We start from the raw sequence: 19,026 nt of genomic DNA, 5'->3' as shown, positions 1-19,026 counted from the left end.
GGAGGGCGCGTGAGCGCTGAAGGCCACTGGGGCACCGGTGGGCGCGTAGGCGCCTTATCAGGAACTGTCTGCAAGTGCGCAGGAGAGCGCGGCGGCGCTACAGCAGGGCGTGCCTGCGCAGTTGGGCGCTTACGCGCTACATCAGGAACTGCAGAAGGGCGACGGCGCTTTATCAGGAACAGCTGGAACAACAGCAACAGGTAGCGCAGGCGGAGCCTTACGCTTAGGGGCGAGCTGCGCAGATGCGCGCTCAAGTCCCTGAGACCCCGAAGGGTCAGGAGGTTGCGCGGTGGCAATCTCCGGCGCATAAAGCGCTTCAGCAGCAGTAGATGTAGACGGCTGAGGTGACAGCTCGCATTGTCCTGAAGGACGACCATCCTCCGACGGGGATCGCGAACGGTCCCAAGAGAGGTCAAGGGTGGTAGCAGGTAAATCAGGAGAACGGCGAGTCGTCTCCTCCACAGAGGACTGTGGTGACGACGAGCCGAAGAGACGCCTTCTAACCCCTATGAAGGGGGAAGAAAGGCCTCTACGGCGAAGGGGAGGACGAGCCTTCCGCCTTATACGCCCACGAGGGGCCGCGGGATCAGCAGGCTGACCATCAACAGGCCTCCGAAGAGGCGTCTCTACCAGAGAACTCCCCCGAGAGGGAGTCTCAGCGGAAGGAGAGACCGTAGGACTAAGCTCCTCCCTCGAAGTATGTTCAGAGGGAGAGACAGAGCCTTCTGCTACCGCAGCCACAGAAACAGGAGTTTGGTCAGACCCACGGGATGTTTCCGACACAACAACGTCAACCACAGACAGAGGATCTATGTCCGCTGAGGTTGACGATTGTTCGGCAGCCGCACCCCGTTTGATCATACCAAACAAGACTTCCTTGCCTTGGAGGGCGAACCCTGTAGCGCCAAGGAAACCCAAAGCTGAAAAAGGTCATTGTTAGAAACAAATACCTCCTCCGAGGGGGGAGGGGCAGCCGCCTCACTATGGTAGGCAACGACCTCTCCCTCGCCACGGGATCGGTTAATGACATCAACATTACAGTCTACGCTACCTCTCGCCGGCCTCTCGGAAGAGGCCGCCCGAGCGGGAGCTTCGGAGGAGGAATGGGCGGCGGAAGAGGAAGACTTAGGATTTTCCCCCTTCCGAGAAACCTCGGAAGGAGAACGATCCCTCTTAGCCTTCTTCTTACGTCGCCGGGCAAACCTCTCCCACTGGGAGGTAGACCACTCCCTACACTAAATATGTTATTTTTATTAATAAAATAAATTTTTGAATATACTTACCCGATAATCATGTAGCTGTCAACTCCGTTGCCCGACAGAATTCTATGGAGGGATACGCCAGCTATCACAATACTAGAAGGGGGTGTATTTACCAGCGCCACCTGTGGCCAGGTACTCAAGTACTTCTTGTTGACACCTCCTCAATTATTCCTCGGTCCACTGGTTCTCTATGGGGAGGAAGGGAGGGTCGATTAAATCATGATTATCGGGTAAGTATATTCAAAAATTTATTTTATTAATAAAAATAACATTTTTCAATATTAAACTTACCCGATAATCATGTAGCTGATTCACACCCAGGGGGGTGGGTGAAAAACCAGTGTACAAGACTAAAGGATAGCTAAGTATCCCGTATTTCGTATAATCAGTTATCCACAATAACAATGAAATAATAAGTACCTGGTAAGGAAGTCGACTTGAACCGTTACTCTGCCTTTAATAAGATCGTCTTCCTTACTGAGCGCAGCGTTCCTCTTGGGAGGCTGAATCAACTCAAAGGTGCTAAAGTATACAGGGCTGCAACCCATACTAAAGGACCTCATCACAACCTTTAACCTTGGCGCTTCTCAAGAAAGAATTGACCACCCGCCAAATCAACAAGGATGTGGAAGGCTTCTTAGCCGACCGTACAACCCATAAAAAGTATTCAAGAGAAAGGTTAAAAAGTTATGGGATTATGGGAATGTAGTGGCTGAGCCCTCGCCTACTACTGCATTCGTTGCTACGAATGGACCCAGGGTGTAGCAGTACTCGTAAAGAGACTGGACATCTTTGAGATAGAATGATGCGAACACTGACTTGCTTCTCCAATAGGTTGCATCCATAACACTCTGCAGAGAACGGTTCTGTTTGAAGGCCACTGAAGTAGCCACAGCTCTCACTTCATGTGTCCTTACCTTCAGCAAAGCAAGGTCTTCTTCCTTCAGATGAGAATTTGCTTCTCTAATCAGAAGCCTGATGTAGTAAGAAACTGAGTTCTTAGACATTGGTAGAGAAGGCTTCTTGATAGCACACCATAAGGCTTCTGATTGTCCTCGTAATGGTTTTGACCTTCTTAGATAGTACTTAAGAGCTCTAACTGGGCAAAGTACTCTCTCCAGTTCGTTCCCCACCATGTTGGACAGGCTTGGGATCTCGAACGACTTAGGCCAAGGACGGGAAGGAAGCTCGTTTTTAGCCAAAAAACCGAGCTGCAAGGAACATGTAGCCGTTTCAGATGTGAAACCTATGTTCCTGCTGAAGGCGTGGATCTCACTTACTCTTTTACCTGTTGCTAAGCACACGAGGAAAAGAGTTTTTAATGTGAGGTCCTTAAAAGAGGCTGATTGGAGCGGTTCAAATCCTGATGACATTAGGAACCTTAGGACCACGTCTAGATTCCAGCCTGGAGTGGACAACCGACGTTCCTTTGAGGTCTCAAAAGACCTAAGGAGGTCCTGTAGATCTTTGTTGGAGGAAAGATCCAAGCCTCTGTGGCGGAAAACCGCTGCCAACATACTTCTGTAACCCTTGATCGTAGGAGCTGATAGGGATCTTACGTTCCTTAGATGTAACAGGAAGTCAGCAATCTGGGTTACAGTGGTACTGGTTGAGGAAACTGCATTGGCCTTGCACCAGCTTCGGAAGACTTCCCATTTAGACTGATAGACTCTGAGAGTGGATGTCGTCCTTGCTCTGGCAATCGCTCTGGCTGCCTCCTTCGAAAAGCCTCTAGCTCTTGAGAGTCTTTCGATAGTCTGAAGGCAGTCAGACGAAGAGCGTGGAGGTTTGGGTGTACCTTCTTTACGTGAGGTTGACGCAGAAGGTCCACTCTTAGAGGAAGAGTCCTGGGAACGTCGACCAGCCATTGCAGTACCTCGGTGAACCATACTCTCGCGGGCCAGAGGGGAGCAACCAACGTCAGCCGTGTCCCTTTGTGAGAGGCGAACTTCTGAAGTACCCTGTTGACAATCTTGAACGGCGGGAATGCATACAGGTCGAGATGGGACCAATCCAGCAGAAAGGCATCCACGTGAACTGCTGCTGGGTCTGGAATCGGAGAACAATACAAGAGGAGCCTCTTGGTCATCGAGGTAGCGAATAGATCTATGGTTGGCTGACCCCACAGGGCCCAAAGTCTGCTGCAAACATTCTTGTGAAGGGTCCACTCTGTGGGGAAGACCTGACCCTTCCGGCTGAGGCGATCTGCCATGACATTCATATCGCCCGGAATGAGCCTCGTTACCAGCGTGAGCTTTCGATCTTTTGACCAAATGAGGAGGTCCCTTGCGATCTCGAACAACTTCCTCGAATGAGTCCCTCCCTGCTTGGAGATGTAAGCCAAGGCTGTGGTGTAGTCGGAGTTCACCTCCACCACCTTGTTAAGCTGGAGGGACTTGAAGTTTATCAAGGCCAGATGAACTGCCAACAACTCCTTGCAATAGATGTGAAGTGTCCTTTGCTCCTGATTCCATGTTCCCGAGCATTCCTGTCCGTCCAGTGTCGCACCCCAGCCCGTGTCCGATGCGTCCGAGAAGAGACGGTGGTCGGGGGTCTGAACAGCCAATGGTAGACCTTCCTTGAGAAGAATGCTGTTCTTCCACCACGTTAGAGTAGACCTCATCTCTTCGGAAACAGGAACTGAGCCCGTCTCTAGCGTCATGTCCTTTATCCAGTGAGCAGCTAGATGATACTGAAGGGGGCGGAGGTGGAGTCTCCCTAACTCGATGAACAGGGCCAGCGATGAAAGTGTCCCTGTTAGACTCATCCACTGCCTGACTAAGCATCGGTTCCTTCTCAGCATGCTCTGGATGCATTCTAGGGCTTGGAAGATCCTTGGGGCCGACGGACAAGTCCGAAAAGCTCGACTCTGAAGATCCATACCCAAGGAGACAATGGTCTGGGATGGAACGAGCTGAGACTCCTCAAAATTGACCAGGAGGCCCAGTTCCTTGGTCAGATCCATAGTCCATTTGAAAATCTCCAGACAGCGACGACTTGTGGGAGCTCTTAAAAGCCAGTCGTCTGACGGAGCCGGACACAAGATCATGATACTGCTGCACAGTCTGTAAACTGTCAATCATGGGCAAGCGAGGAAGTACAGTGACAACCCGAATCTGTCTAGACTGTCTGGGTCGTACAGACAACTCCTTAACGGGTTGCTGAGGTTGCCGCACTGCGTCACAACAAGTCCCTTCTGTTGGTTGTTGAACGTCTTCCCCGTGACACATTGACTCCGTAAACAAAAAATCCTCTAACAAGGACTAAGCTTGGACTGCATGTCATGCAACACAGCTCAAGGTCTATGGGAGCAGGTGTGGTAACAGACGGGATTAGCGGCTGAAGTGGAACCATTACCTTCCCTGTAAGCATGTTATGCTTAAATAAAAGTCCATAAGAGGTTATGCAGCTAAAGGCTCCCTCCAAATGACAGAGTCCTCAAGGGAATATCAGAAGGAGGGAGAAAAGAACTTTCTCATCTACAGGGACCTTATCCTAGAAAAGCTAAGTTCTCTGAGTGAGGGTTCACTGGTGCAAAAGCAGCAGACTAGAAGGCAACGTTATGAAACTGCTTGACAGTCTAGTGAGTTGGCAACAACCCAAGATGTGTTGAGAAGCATGCGGTAAGGTATGCAGAGCATGATGTATGCAGAGTATGCTGTATGCAGAGCATGCTGTATGTAGAGCATGTTGTATGCAGAGCATGCTGAATGCAGAGTATGCTGTATGCAGAGCATGTTGTATGCAGAGCATGCTGAATGCAGAGCATGCTGAATGCAGAGCATGCTGAATGCTGAGCATGTAGAAAGCAGAGCCTGCTGTAAGCAGAGCCTGCTGAAAGGAAAGCAGAGCGTGTGCATGGCGTTTAACATTTCTCAGAAATTCCATGACCAGTGCTAGAGTGCTTTATGCATGCTTGCATGGGGTTTAAACCATGGTATGAAAATGGAGGTAAGGTATGCTGAACAGCAGAGTCAGAACGAGCTGGAACAACAATAGTTGTGGTTTCCTCTTCAAGACTCCGATGAGGGAACACCTGAGGCTCAGTCTGCAAAGGCTGAATAAAAGACAAGCAGAAGGAAGGCGCATGGGTGGAGGAGGCTGACTCCTAGCATGAGTGGTAGAACCCAAGGGTTGCGCTTGCTGAGCGGTTGGCGGAAGCGGAGTAGCAAGTTCCAGTTCCTGTGGTGTGAGCGGAGCGCGATGAGGAAGAGGCTGCGCAGAACAAGGTAAATGTCTCGCAAGCTGAGGCTCCTGAGGCGCAAGGATAAGGTGTTGTGGTGCTTGCCTTGTGGAGGGTTGAGCTCGCTGCAGCAAGAGCTGAGGAGACTGACTCATGGACGGGAGAGGTTGTTGTACCTCAACCGAGTGTTGCATCACTGGTGGAGCAGCAAGTGGAGGCGGAGGAAGAGAGGTATAATCCTCCTGATCCCAATGTAAAGGTTGCCTTAAGGAAGGCGGAGGCTGAACACCACAGGGAACAGCAAACTCAGCACGTGGCTCAACATCGTACGCCTGGCAGGTGGAACTGCTGGCAGGTGGTACTGCGATCAGGCGGAGCGAGTGTAGGCGGAGGCGGAGGAGCAACACTCTCAGCCCGACACTCACGCATCAAGTCCGAAAGCTGTGCTTGCATGGACTGTAGTAGAGTCCACAACATCGTACGCCTGGCAGATGGTACTGTGATCAGGCGGAGCGAGTGTAGGTGGAGGGAGTGTAGGCGGAGGCGGAGGAGCAACACTCTCAGCCCGACACTCACGCATCAAGTCCGAAAGCTGTGCTTGCATGGACTGTAGTAGAGTTCACAACATCGTACGCCTGGCAGGTGGTACTGTGATCAGGCGGAGCGATCATAGGCGGGGGGGAGTGTAGGCGGAGGCGGAGGCGGAGGCGCAACACTCTCAGCCCGACACTCACGCATCAAGACCGAAAGTTGTGACTGTATGGACTGCAGTAGAGTTAACTTGGGGTCGGCAGACACTAAGTTCTGCTGAGGTAAAGCCTTAACAGCAGAGATCTGTTGTGGCAGAACCTTACTCCTCTTAGGCGGAGTGTAATCAACTGATGACTGAGGAGAGTCAGAGCTAACCCAATGACTGCATTCGGGTTGTGAACTTTAACTTCGTACGTCTGGCATAGGTCTGGACTTAACGTTTAAGAGGTCTTGAGACCTGAGACCAGCGTTACTCTGCCTTTATTTTCTCCCCTAATCTCTTCTGCAGACGAGCAAAATAAGGGCTCAATCGTCTGCGGGTGGGAGTGACGGTCTCGGTAAGACACGCCCACAACCACCGAGAATACTTCTGTGCGCCGATCAAGGCCTGCTGAACCCTTATGCCCTTCGACATTGCTTCTCCCCTGGGCTTGGGAGCTTGCAAGAGGTCTCGGACTGGGAGGACGACTGGCGCGCACAAAAGTACCCTCACGCACTAATCACTTATCACTTTGATTTCTGTTTGCACTTATTTCACTGAACTCGAAACCTTAAGTGGTTTGTACCTGAAATACGCAATTCTATCCTTTCTCAAAGTTAGTAATTGCGAAAACAGAATTACAATGTAACAGAAAAATCTAATGAAAGATAATTCAGTGGTTGGAAAGAGACTAAACACTAGATCACTCTAGAAACGTTTAGTTTCTTCCCCTAAAGAGACTAGGGAGAAGAGCAAAAACGATAACGACGTTACTCGTACGCCTGGCAGGCTTGAATGAAACGTTTATCCTCTTTCTCCCTCCGTCTCTATCTCTCTCTCTCTCTCTCTCTCTTGACTTAGAACCTGAGAGAAGAGCCCAATCATATATATCGTTAAAACATATTATTGTTAAAGGAAAAAAAACTGAAAAGTTCCTTTATTAGGATCAAAACCATTAAGTTAAGAAAGAATGAACAAAACGCTAGACACGGTTACTCTTACTGCAACGTGAAACCGTGAACATTCTTTCTCTATCGTAACGATAGAGTGCAAGTTGAACGTTCTGAACGTCAACAACTGCAGAGACAAAACAAAACGTTAGTTCAACTTTGAAAACAGTACGAGACTGTCAAAGAAAATCTTTCAAACTCTGTGGCGGAAATAGCATAATATGTTAACAGGTAAAACCGAAATGACGGGCTCAAAGTTTATTAACTTCGGTAAAAGACCGCCTACTATTAGGAAGGTCGAATATAAACAAATATAAAAATTAATTTTAATGAGTTTATAATAAAAGGAAGTTAATCGAAGAGGCCTATAAGAGGCGGAGAGATATAAAATAAATCTATAACTTTTGTTAAGCAAAATTAAGAAAGAGAGTCTATACTCTCTTAGACACCAACACTTCCGTCTAAGGGAAGGGTCGGCCATTGAAAGGTGAACGAGAGTTCATACTCTCTCGTCACCATAATTAATCAAATTAATTCCAAAAGCTAACTAAGCTAATATAGAAGTTTCCAGTAAAGCGACAGCCGAAATCAAAGAGAAATACTTCACCAAAGTCGTGAAAATACTCCAAGAACATAAGCGTATCCCAGAACGTCTTGCCGGAAGCACGACAGAGGAATAATTGAGGAGGTGTCAACAAGAAGTACTTGAGTACCTGGCCACAGGTGGCGCTGGTAAATACACCCCCTTCTAGTATTGTGATAGCTGGCGTATCCCTCCATAGAATTCTGTCGGGCAACGGAGTTGACAGCTACATGATTATCGGGTAAGTTTAATATTGAAAAACACAAATTTGATCTATCACACCGTTGGCCCCTACACTGGGGGCATAAGGAGTGCGGGTCCGTCTCCACGGCCGACATAAAGGTCCCGCAAGGGCGGCCGGGAAGTCCAGGGCAGGTACGCATTGTCAGTAGAGGCCAACTTCACACACACTATTAAAGAGAGAAAGCAAAAACAGAGTAATATGGCGGTCAAAGCGAGGGAGAGCACAGACAGGTCTGTTCTCTTCCCGAGTCAGAAGTAAAGTGAGTTAATTACCGGTGTGTATGAGGGGGGAGGGGTAGCTAGCTACCCCTCTCTACCCCCCGCTAACTAGCGGTGGGGTAGGAAACCCTCGTTAAAACTTTATGGCTCGTCATCGGCTGTCGCCAAAGTAATTACCCCATGTAAATAGCGTTGGTTTGTATTCAGTTACGGAACAAAAGATTATTCCACACTCTGATTACAGCTGGAATAAAACTCGTGGAATATGGTGTAATTTTGAGTCTTATAATAGATAAGGCAAGACTGTTAGAACTAACTGTATACGTAATACTATGTGTAGGATGGTAAAGTCTGGGAAGATCCAAATGGTCAGAATTATGAAAAATCCTATGCACAACAATGCCAGAGTTCAATATCTAGTTCAAGAATGAGAAATTTAATAGACCCAAGTTTTTGTCAAACAAATTACAGTAGATGAGTGTCAGCGCTGACGACCAGACTTGAGAACAATACTCGAGACAAGGTAAAATGAAAGAATAAAAACATCTCTTCAGACTAGGCTTATCCCAAAAAATTTTAACACTTTCTGGGGTATATGCATGAAACCGGTCATCTGTATGTATGATGACGACTGACTAAGAATACAGCAGTATAAGGGGAGTCCCACGGGGGCACCAGCTTGATGAAGTAGTTAAGGAAACAGCTTGTATGTTAGGGGGAGAGGTTTAAGTTAGTTGGTGTTCATTTTTTATACAAGAGGAAGGAACTAGCCACTGATACACAAACGCTTCAACTTTCTAAATGAGCCATTTTTTTTTTACATATAAAGAAGAAACAGGCCAAATATGTTTTTCAGAAGTTGATTTGCAATCAAGAATCACACCTAAAATCTTATAGGAGTTATTAAAATTACTTATTATTACAAGCTAAGCTATAATCTTACTTGGAAAAGCAGGATGCTTTAGCCAAAAGGCTGCAACAGGGAATAAATAGCCCAGTGAGGAAAGGAAACAAGTTAATGAATAAATTACAAGAGAAGTAATAAATAATCAAAATAAAATATATTGAGACCATTAATATTAAAGTAGATCCTGCACATATAAGTATGTGTATGTATGTAAATTATAAAAACTTGGGGTGTATGTATGATAGCGCCCACCTGTTCGTATTATTGTGTCTAACTTAGAATACGGTAGTGTATGGGAGTCGCAGGGGGCATTAGTCCCCCGTTAGGTAGGTAGGTAGGTAAGGACGCGGTAACAAGTCACTCCGGCCCCTAGTTTTTCCGGCTCCGGTCACTCCGTCCTCCCCCGCTTTCGACCCAGGTCACTCCGGCCTCCCTGGCTCGTGTGTAAAGTTAGCAATATATATTGTTGGGTTGTTTGAGTGTGTGTGTGTGTTTATATATCCATATATGTAATTATACTTGTTTACAACTTTTATTGTACATTTGTTATGTCCACGGAGGCTAGAGCGAACAATAAATAAAACACCCTGTGTTATTTCACAACACGACTCAAGGTCACAGTTCTCATTTCCCCTAACTCCCTCATTATCTTATCTCCCCTACTCTTATCGCGCATGTCCTATAATCGATCAAAATATCTTTCTCTCTCTCTCTCTCTCTCTCTGTGGACAGAAGGGTGTTGCCTTAATTATCACTTTTTGATCACCTTGAATCATGCCTTCCTGCTGGCCCAATTAAAGATTTAACAGCGTACATGAGAGAAACATGGATAAGTGGGTTTTGGTCACCAAGTGAGTGGACAGTGTTTGGCCAGAGTATTTGCACGAATAATGATGTAGAAGGTTATCACACACGTTTCAATGGCAGTCCAGGCTTCTCCCATATTCCTTTTTATGTGCTGGTTCCCTTATCCCTTACTTTTCAAAGTAAGCCAAAAATGTACAGGTTCAAGTGCGTCTGGTTGAGGACGGCAAACTTGCTCGTTGTCAGAGACAAAAATATCGATCTCTACAAGGATGAATATTTTCACTATGGAACAAATATGAACAACATGACCATACCACTGACCAATTATTAAAAGCATGTTCCAGGCTAAGCTCACCCAGTGTTTAGTTTGTAATATGATCGTTTTTTTTTTTTTTTCTTTTTTAGATGCATACTTTTGTAAACAGAAATATATTAGTATCAGTTCGTATCAGTAGGCTGCCTGATTTTTTTTTTTTTACGACGCATACCTTTGTAAACAGTTAATTTTTCATATTATTTAAAGTATTATATTGTACTATATTATTGTATTTTATATAATGATAATAGCAATGTATTGAAAAAGTAAAGAGAAGGCAAAACTAATTTGTTACTATATTATCAGAGCTTTGAATTATGAAGCAGAGTTGTTTACATCGCGATAAAGCCAGTCAGCGCTCCCATGTTGTGGTCAGGGTGTGGTGAGCCTTGTTTGGTTATTTATCATATATTCTTTCTACATTACATTACTATTACATTACGTAGCTATTGTGTATGTGTATGACTATATTGCGTAATTATTTAATAAAAGAGCCTGTTATTATATATTCTTTCTAGATAACATAGTATAATTAGTGGACCGGAGTAACTAGGGTGGTAGACCAGAGAGACTAGGAGGGTAGGCCGGAGTGACTGAGGGCCGGTGTAACTAGGGGCCAGAGTGACTGTAAACCAAGGACGCGGCTTGTAGGTTAGGTTATAGGGGAAAGTTTACGTTAGGCGATTCCATTTTCAATGAACGTGTGAGGAACTGGCCTCTGATATACAAAGGCTCCAAAAACTTAAAAACTCAGAGGAACAGAAATATGATAGAAATGTAACCAAGTGTACTACAAAGCAAGCAAACTCGGTAAAGTTTTACTGTATTACAGATTCTCATTTTGAACAGAAAATATGTTTTGCTATAGGAAATGACGTGATTTAACCAAACTTGACCTTCATTTCAACCGCAAACAAACAGAACAACCAGTTCGAGTAACTTTAACTATCCTAACTGGTTGTTGTTGTTGCGGATGAAATGAAGGTGAAAACCGGTTAAATCACGTTATTTTCTACAGGAAAACATATATTTTCTGTTAAAATGTTTAAATATAATGGCTCTTGTTCAAATTCCGTCCTCACTCCACTCATCAAGAACTTATATACTGCGCACGCTAACATTAGCAATGTTACGCTAACATTGCTAACGTTAGCAATGCTACGCTAATTATATACCCTTTACACAATATATAAAAGGGTACAGAACGTAACAAACCCACCTAACCTAACCTAGTAGTTCCCAGGTCACAACCCTTGCCGGGGATAAGCTCCTGGACCCCCTTCCCAGGCTACAAACCCTAGCCGGGGGCAAGCCCCTGGACCCCCTTCCCAGGCTACAAACCCTAGCCGGGGGCAAGCCCCTGGACCCCCTTCCCAGGCTACAAACCCTAGCCGGGGGCAAGCCCCTGGACCCCCTTCCCAGGTCACAACCGCTATCCAAGGTAACATTCTACCTGCAAATATATAAAATTAAAGAAATTAACGACTTACTTTTATGACCGCGACGACGAAAATTGTGGGTCACCAGGGTGTTATGACTGTGACGTCTTAACTTCTCTTTATCCACATCGCCGTTTCTTCTTTGTCTAAGCTTAGTACTGCACTTGGGACCCTGTAAACGTTGGGCTATTACATTATGAGATTTAAGAAAATTATCAACATTGGAATTCACCGAAAGTATTGATTACTGCAGTCGTTAAAAGTTTCTATAACTTCCATTGTAAAATACGCAAAAAGACGTCACTTGAACTAACAAAGACCTGACTTGGACAAAGGTTTCCACAGAAAAGGGTTTGTTGGAAGGTGGGGGTTGGGAAATATTAACCCCCCTGTGCAAACTTTCCATACGTATGGGTTCGTGATTGGTTAACGGAATAGCAACAGAGTCTAGAGAGTAAACATGAATGAACCAGAATGGGAAAATTGTCCAGAGCATGTATTTAAGTGAAACCTGGGTGTGACAAGGTACTGTAATAACAAAATGCATAAAAGTAATATAGCGAGATAAAATGGTGTATGATAAATAATATTTAATGGGAATATAAAATGAGGTAATTTTATAAGAAATTGGGTCAAATGTGATATGTATACGAGGGTATTACATAAAAGGAATGGTATAGTTGTACTGGATCAAGTCAAATACTTGATCCAATCAAATATTTAAATGTGGCAGCTAGAGAAGTAATCCTATTGGTGGAGGAGGAGTCTATGCGCAGGTGGGAGGAGTTTATGCTATGTACAAACGAACGAACGAGAGCGACTACAACTTACCAGTAGAATGTCAACAAATAAATGAAAAACCCTCTAATTTAGCATGTTACGCTAACATTGCTGTTAGATTGAGCAGCTCAATATTACCGTATTTTTTCATCGGTTTATCATACGTCCAAGAGGGTAATGTATAGAGAAGAAAAGGCTTGTTTTACTATTATGTACCATTTCCCCAGCATGTTTTCCCCACCCAAAACCCCGAGTTCCCACTGGGGGTCCCCCATTATCGTTGGATAAAGATATATATAAATATATATATTTCTGAAACTATTCATTTGCGACGGGAACGAGTGTCATTTTCGGAGCGGAATTTTTTCTTTAGTAAATAGTAGTTTTTCCCTAGGTTACATTATCCTGTAATACAGTACAATAATACCGAGCTCTACCCCATGACTGGAAGACCATGGTACAGAGGCTATGGCACTACACAAAATTTACCAACTATTGCTTACCCCTATACTGAGGAAATTAGCCACTGCACAGTTACAGTGGGAAGAACAACTGTTTAGTACTATTAGTCAAGTGATGTGGACAAAGGAGACCGTGGAGAAAATATATCAGACTAATCAGTGTGTGAAAGAGCAAAAATTACAGTAACCAGAGAGACAGAGCGAGATAGAATGGGTATTATTGCACGGTCTGACCAGTCAAATGATGTAATCGGCTTCATGTGGACGTAATACAAGGCATAGGCCTACCTGTAGTAGGCACACAAGACAAAAACCAGTCGTTTCCTCCAGCAGTGGAAAAACACAAGCAGTACATGGAAATAGGGAGATGAAAATAAAAAGTTTGCGCTTCCTGAAAGGGAATTATTTTTGAACTTACCGGTAGCCGCCTTCCAAAAATGTTCACTTGCAAATCTTGGCACACTTTAAGTGTAACATATAAAAGGCACTTATAAGCCTCTAGTCATACAATTATCAGCCTTTTAGTCCAAACGACGACATTCAAATCCTGATAAGCTAATTTTGCACATTAACAACCGTACGTTGTTTACATCACTGATCGCGCCATCGCGGACGTTTTGTTATTTACTTTATAAGTAGTCTTTTACCGCCAGGCGGAGCGGACTGATTATTTCCACTGGATTATCGTACATGAGCCTTAGAATTGTCGTTTTCACCCAAAATTATCGTACACACTTTCAACATACACTGTTTTAAGGAAAACCATAAATGATTAATTGCAAGTTATTTTAGTAGAATTGTTCAATTGAACACACACGCATATATATATATATATATATATATATATATATATATATATATATATATATATATATATATATATATATATATATATGTGTTAAAAATGTATTTGTATTATAGTGAACTGTTTCCAACTCCATATCCTTGAGTTGATTTTCTACTCTACGTGGACCACCGTTTCAAAACTGGTTTTTATCACGTAGCCTACTGTCTTTCTATATATGACAATAATCATTCTTTATATAGCAATGAAACTTTCATGTGTAGTGCAGTATCGTAAGAACTGTTTTGCCTGTCTAAAGAAAACGCGCTGACGTTTCTGCAAAAAAAAAAATTAGAAATGATAAAAGACTTCAAGAAAATGGATTATAAAGGCAATTGAAATTAATTCTACAGACATAACTCTCCCCGACAGCTGGTTTTCAAATAACAATTCGGAGCTTCCCGATGCTCTAATATACACCTTAATTGTTTAAATGAAATTAAATTTATAGCAAACAGAAACGTATAAATTGTTGAAGATGTGAATACAGATAACACACAATAACTCTGATTCTTATTCAAAGGGAAAATTCCTAGTACAAAAATAGTAAAAGAATCTCTTTAACAAGATCTTTCATTATGTTTTCGTACCGCATCTTGTCTGATAGATTATATTTCAAATCGATTAAAAGCTTCGAAGCTATTCCTATGCTAAAGTAATCCGTAACCCGTTTCCTTCCATAGAGTTTATCTCTTGACCTATTCCCCCTACCTTACGGCTACCCTCATTAACAGGAAAACAATAAAAAAGAAAAACATTGGTAAATCTGTTGATTTTGAAGAACTATTTTGATAAAAAGTTCGTTATATATTTTTTTCTATTCTAAAACCTCGAAATTTTCGTACAAATGCGTACAATCCCTAAGTTATGTATCGTACATCGTATCAGACCCAAAATAATCGTACATGTATGATAATTGTCGTACGATTGACAACCCTCGTTATCGCGATTCCATGAACCCTCGACCTTTCGTGGTCTGAATAATAACAAAGTTTCGGCCGGAAATTTCTTCTCGCTTTACCTATAAACAAAAGAGATCATTGGTAATTGTCGCTTTCTCTTATTAACAATAACAGGCTCTGAAAAACACTTAAGACAATACTGACCTCCAAACACATCTAAGTTATATTTTTACTTTTTTTGTTCGATCGAGTTCATCAATTGATTTATTAATCGTTTTCGCGTGGCACCTCCAACAATTAATTCAATACATGTAATATCAATCGAAATTCACTAATCTGCGAATAACTATATAGCAAATTATTTATTTCAATATTTGTTCGCATCTCTATTTGGTTCTTTAAATTTTTAGGCATTTTGATTCAACAGGTTCTTTTTCAGTAGGCAGGCATGTAGATGGGACATTAAATGTTATGCCTCGGCAGGTCCGTATAATTCACTTCTCCTCAAGACCACTGTGCTAAACAAGTTATATCCCTCTGTAATTACACTTGCATAGGGCAATTTAAGAACAACTTTAATAGTAGTTTAGTGTTCTGAAAAGAAAATAATACTTACAAGTAAAAATTCGGACAATTTTTGGGGTTTTAATCATAAAATTATGATGGGTCCTACTGAAAAGCGCCAGGGGGGAAATAAATAGCGCCCTGGCGAAATATGATGCGGCCGGGACTGCAGGGTTGCCAGGTTCACGATGCTCTCCCGATCAAATTCACGGTATTTTCCGGCCAAGTTCGGCCAGTTCCTTCAGCAAAATCGGCCAAACTCTACTTACATGAAATTCAAGAAAAAATATACTTATAGTAAATATTTACTTGATAATAACTGGATATTGAGACTGGTATTCATTCGTGATAGTGGTAACAGAGATGGCTGATTTCCTTTTAATTTCATGGACATATCTTACATCATAGGCTACATAATTAATATTATAACAGTATATATATATATATATATATATATATATATATATATATATATATATATATATATATATAATCTTATTTCTCCTCTTCTTTTTTAAGTTTTCATAGTTTATATATGAAATATATATTTTAGTGTTACTGTTCTTAGAATATTTTATATTGATTGTTAATTACTTTTCTTGTAGTTTCTTTATTTCCTTTCCTCGCTGAGCTATTTTCACTGTTGGAGCTCTCGGGCTTATAGCATTCTGCTTTTCCAACTAGAGTTGTATTATTATTATTATTATTATTATTATTATTATTATTATTATTATTATTATTATTATTAGCCAACTACAACCCTAGCTGGAAAAGCAAGATGCTAAAAGCCCAAGGATTCCAACAGGGAAAATAGCCCAGTGAGAAAAGGAAAGAAGGAAATAAATAAATGATATGAGAAGTATGAAAAATTGAGATAAAATATTTTAAAAGACATTAGCAACATTTAAAACAGATAATTCATATAAAGATTGATGTCAGCCTGTTCAACATAAAAACGTTTTCTGCAACTTTGAACTTTTGACGTTCTACTGATTCAATAACCCGATTAAGAAGGTCATTCCACAATTTGGTGAATTTTGGTCACAAGTGGAGTAAAACTTCTAGAATACTGTGTACAGTAGTATTGAGCCTCATGGTGGAGAAGGCCTGACTATTAGAATTAACTGCATGCCTAGTATTACGAACAGGATGGAACTGTCCAGGAAGATCTAAATGTAAAGGATGGTCAGAATTTTGACAAATCTAATGCATAATGAACTACTTGAACGATGGTGCCAAAGATTAATATCTAGATCAGGAGTAAGAATAGACTGTAAGTTCCTGTCCAACAAATGAAGATGAGAATCAGCAGCAGAAGACCAAACAGGAGAACAATACTCGAAACAAGGTAGAATGAAAGAATTAAAAAACTTCTTCAGAATAGAATGATCACCGAAAATATTAAAAGACCTCAATAAGCCAGGTTTTTTGTGCAATTGAAGAAGACAGACCTAATGTGCTTATCAAAATTGGATTTGCTGTCGAGAATTACACCTAAAATCTTAAAAGTCATACAAAGTTAAAGAATCACTATCAATGCAGAGATCCAGATGTTGAGGAGCCACTGTCCTTGACCTTACAATTATACTTTGAGTTTTGTTAGGATTCAACTTCATACCAAAAATTTGCATCATACACTAATTTTTGCTAGATTTCTCTAAAGGGATTCAGCAACCTCAGCTCTACATTCAAGGGATGGAATTGATGCAGAGAGAGAGAGAGAGAGAGAGAGAGAGAGTAGGATTATCTGCATATGCAATAAGCTTTTTTCTAGGTCAAACCACATGTCATGTGTAGATAATATGAAAAGTAATGGGCCAAGAACACTACCCTGTGGAACACCAGATATCACATTCCAATACTCACTATGGTGCCCATCAACAACTCTCTGAGATCGATTACTTAAAAATTCAATCATAATGCTGAGAAAAAATCCACCCATTACCAACTGTTTGAGTTTGAAAACAAGGGCTTCGTGATTAACACGGCCAATGGCAACACTAAAATCAAGGCCAATCATACGAACTTCGTGACCACAATCAAGGGATTTCTGTACAGCATTGAGATTGTAAGAAGGGCATCATATGATCCAAGACATAACATCCAAGAACAAACACATAACTTCCCGGACTGACAAGGACTGTCAAGAAGCCACGACGGATTTCTCCCGGATCGCCCTGGGTCAGGTCCGAGACAATTAGGGAGGTCGTTGCGACTCTAGCTTAAAGGGGGATATGAGAGCTTCTATATGTTGGTCTGGGAACCTATATGTCAACTGTATTACAGAATTCATAAAGGTTGGTGAGGAGGCAGATAGTGGTGTGACTATTGAAGGGGAGTCCCCTTGATGATATAAGTAGAGAATCTCTAGATGTAAAAGAAGACTAGGCATGCAGTTAATTCTAATAGTCAGGCCTTCTCCATTATGAGGCTCAATACTATTCCTATCATTATTATTATCATTAATTATTATTAACTATTATTATTAATAATTATTATTATTATTATTATTTTTATTACTATTAGCAAGTAATATATATATATATATATATATATATATATATATATATATATATATATATATATATAGAGCAAGTAATATATATATATATAATGTATATATATATATATATATATATATATATATATACAGTATAGAGAGAGAGAGAGCAAGTAATATATATATATATATATATATATATATATATATATATATATATATATATATATATTATGTATATATGTATATATATATATATATATATATATATATATATATATATATATATATATATACTGTATATATATATATATATATATATATGAGAGAGAGAGAGAGAGAGAGAGAGAGAGAGAGAGAGAGAGAGAGAGAGAGAGAGAGAGAGAGAGAGAGAGAGGGTTTTTTTTATCTAGATTCATTCCTTCAGTGTGGTATCCATAAAATTTACTATAGATAATGAAGAAAATAATAGTATCCCAGTTTTAGACTTACAAGCAGATAAATAAAGTTTCCTTGTATAGAAAGCCTACCAAAATTTTTCATATTCAACGCCACATATAATTTTATACAACCAAATACTTTAAGTCTTTCCTTTCCATCATTATTTACTGATAATTCCAATGCCAAATACCAATAACCTTTCGTATTTAAGACCACATATACTTTTATCTAAACAATTTTTTTTTCTATTTAGTGGTTTTTTTTTCTATTTGTATAGGGTAGGCATGGTTGCCTTCTTTTTAGAAGCAAATTTCTCCCGGATGCCTATTATTTTCTCCCAGGTGCTTTTTACATTCCCAGACACTTTTTAGTAGGACCGCTTTCTAAGGTCAAATATGCAAACAAAAAATAGATTACCCTTGATTATAAGTAAATGCAATATAGTTGTTGTACTCTTCACATAGAAAACAATTAACGAGTAAAGTGATGATAAAAAGTACTGTAAATGGAGTTGAAGTTATCATAGTCTTCTGTTTAAGTTTGAATCATTATTGGCATTCACATTGTCATATTTGTCTACTTCTAGATATCCAGCAGCTGAGATCCTTCAAACCACTTTAGCCACTGAGCTCTATCCATCCACAGTCTAAGGGTGACTACTTGACAGGCTTAAGATCTTGCAAGTTTTCTCATGCACTCAACGAAATTGGCTCGCTCGATTTGACTTTCCATAAATGATATAGACGGCACTACTGAAACTCTAAAATGAATACCTGCCAGTTTAAAGGTTTAAAGGCCACTCAGGAATGGCAGAGGCAAGGGACAGTGATAGGGCCCTATCAAACAGGACAATTCCCTAGAGACTGACCATATTACAGTGTTTAGGGAATGGATG

The 19,026-nt window shown here is 41.5% G+C and overlaps 1 protein-coding gene across 6 annotated transcripts in view; it reads right to left on the bottom strand.

Moving 5' to 3' along the window:
- LOC137634686 (protein abrupt-like) overlaps positions 1-13,505 on the bottom strand; it is a 310,294-nt gene extending 296,789 nt beyond the window's left edge. For 3 of the 6 annotated variants that reach the window (XM_068367165.1, XM_068367169.1, XM_068367170.1), the window contains exon 1: positions 13,299-13,505. The gene's annotated coding sequence lies outside the window, so the exon portion shown is untranslated. Of the gene's footprint in view, positions 1-9,618; positions 9,657-11,690; positions 11,716-13,168; positions 13,193-13,298 lie in introns of those variants that run through there. The other 3 variants (XM_068367168.1, XM_068367167.1, XM_068367166.1) reach the window with 3 other exon arrangements.
- Positions 13,506-19,026: the final 5,521 nt, after the last annotated feature.

Source organism: Palaemon carinicauda, chromosome 45 (assembly GCF_036898095.1).
Source record: "Palaemon carinicauda isolate YSFRI2023 chromosome 45, ASM3689809v2, whole genome shotgun sequence".
Lineage (NCBI taxonomy): Eukaryota > Metazoa > Arthropoda > Malacostraca > Decapoda > Palaemonidae > Palaemon > Palaemon carinicauda.
This window is presented reverse-complemented; position numbering and strand designations above follow the sequence as displayed.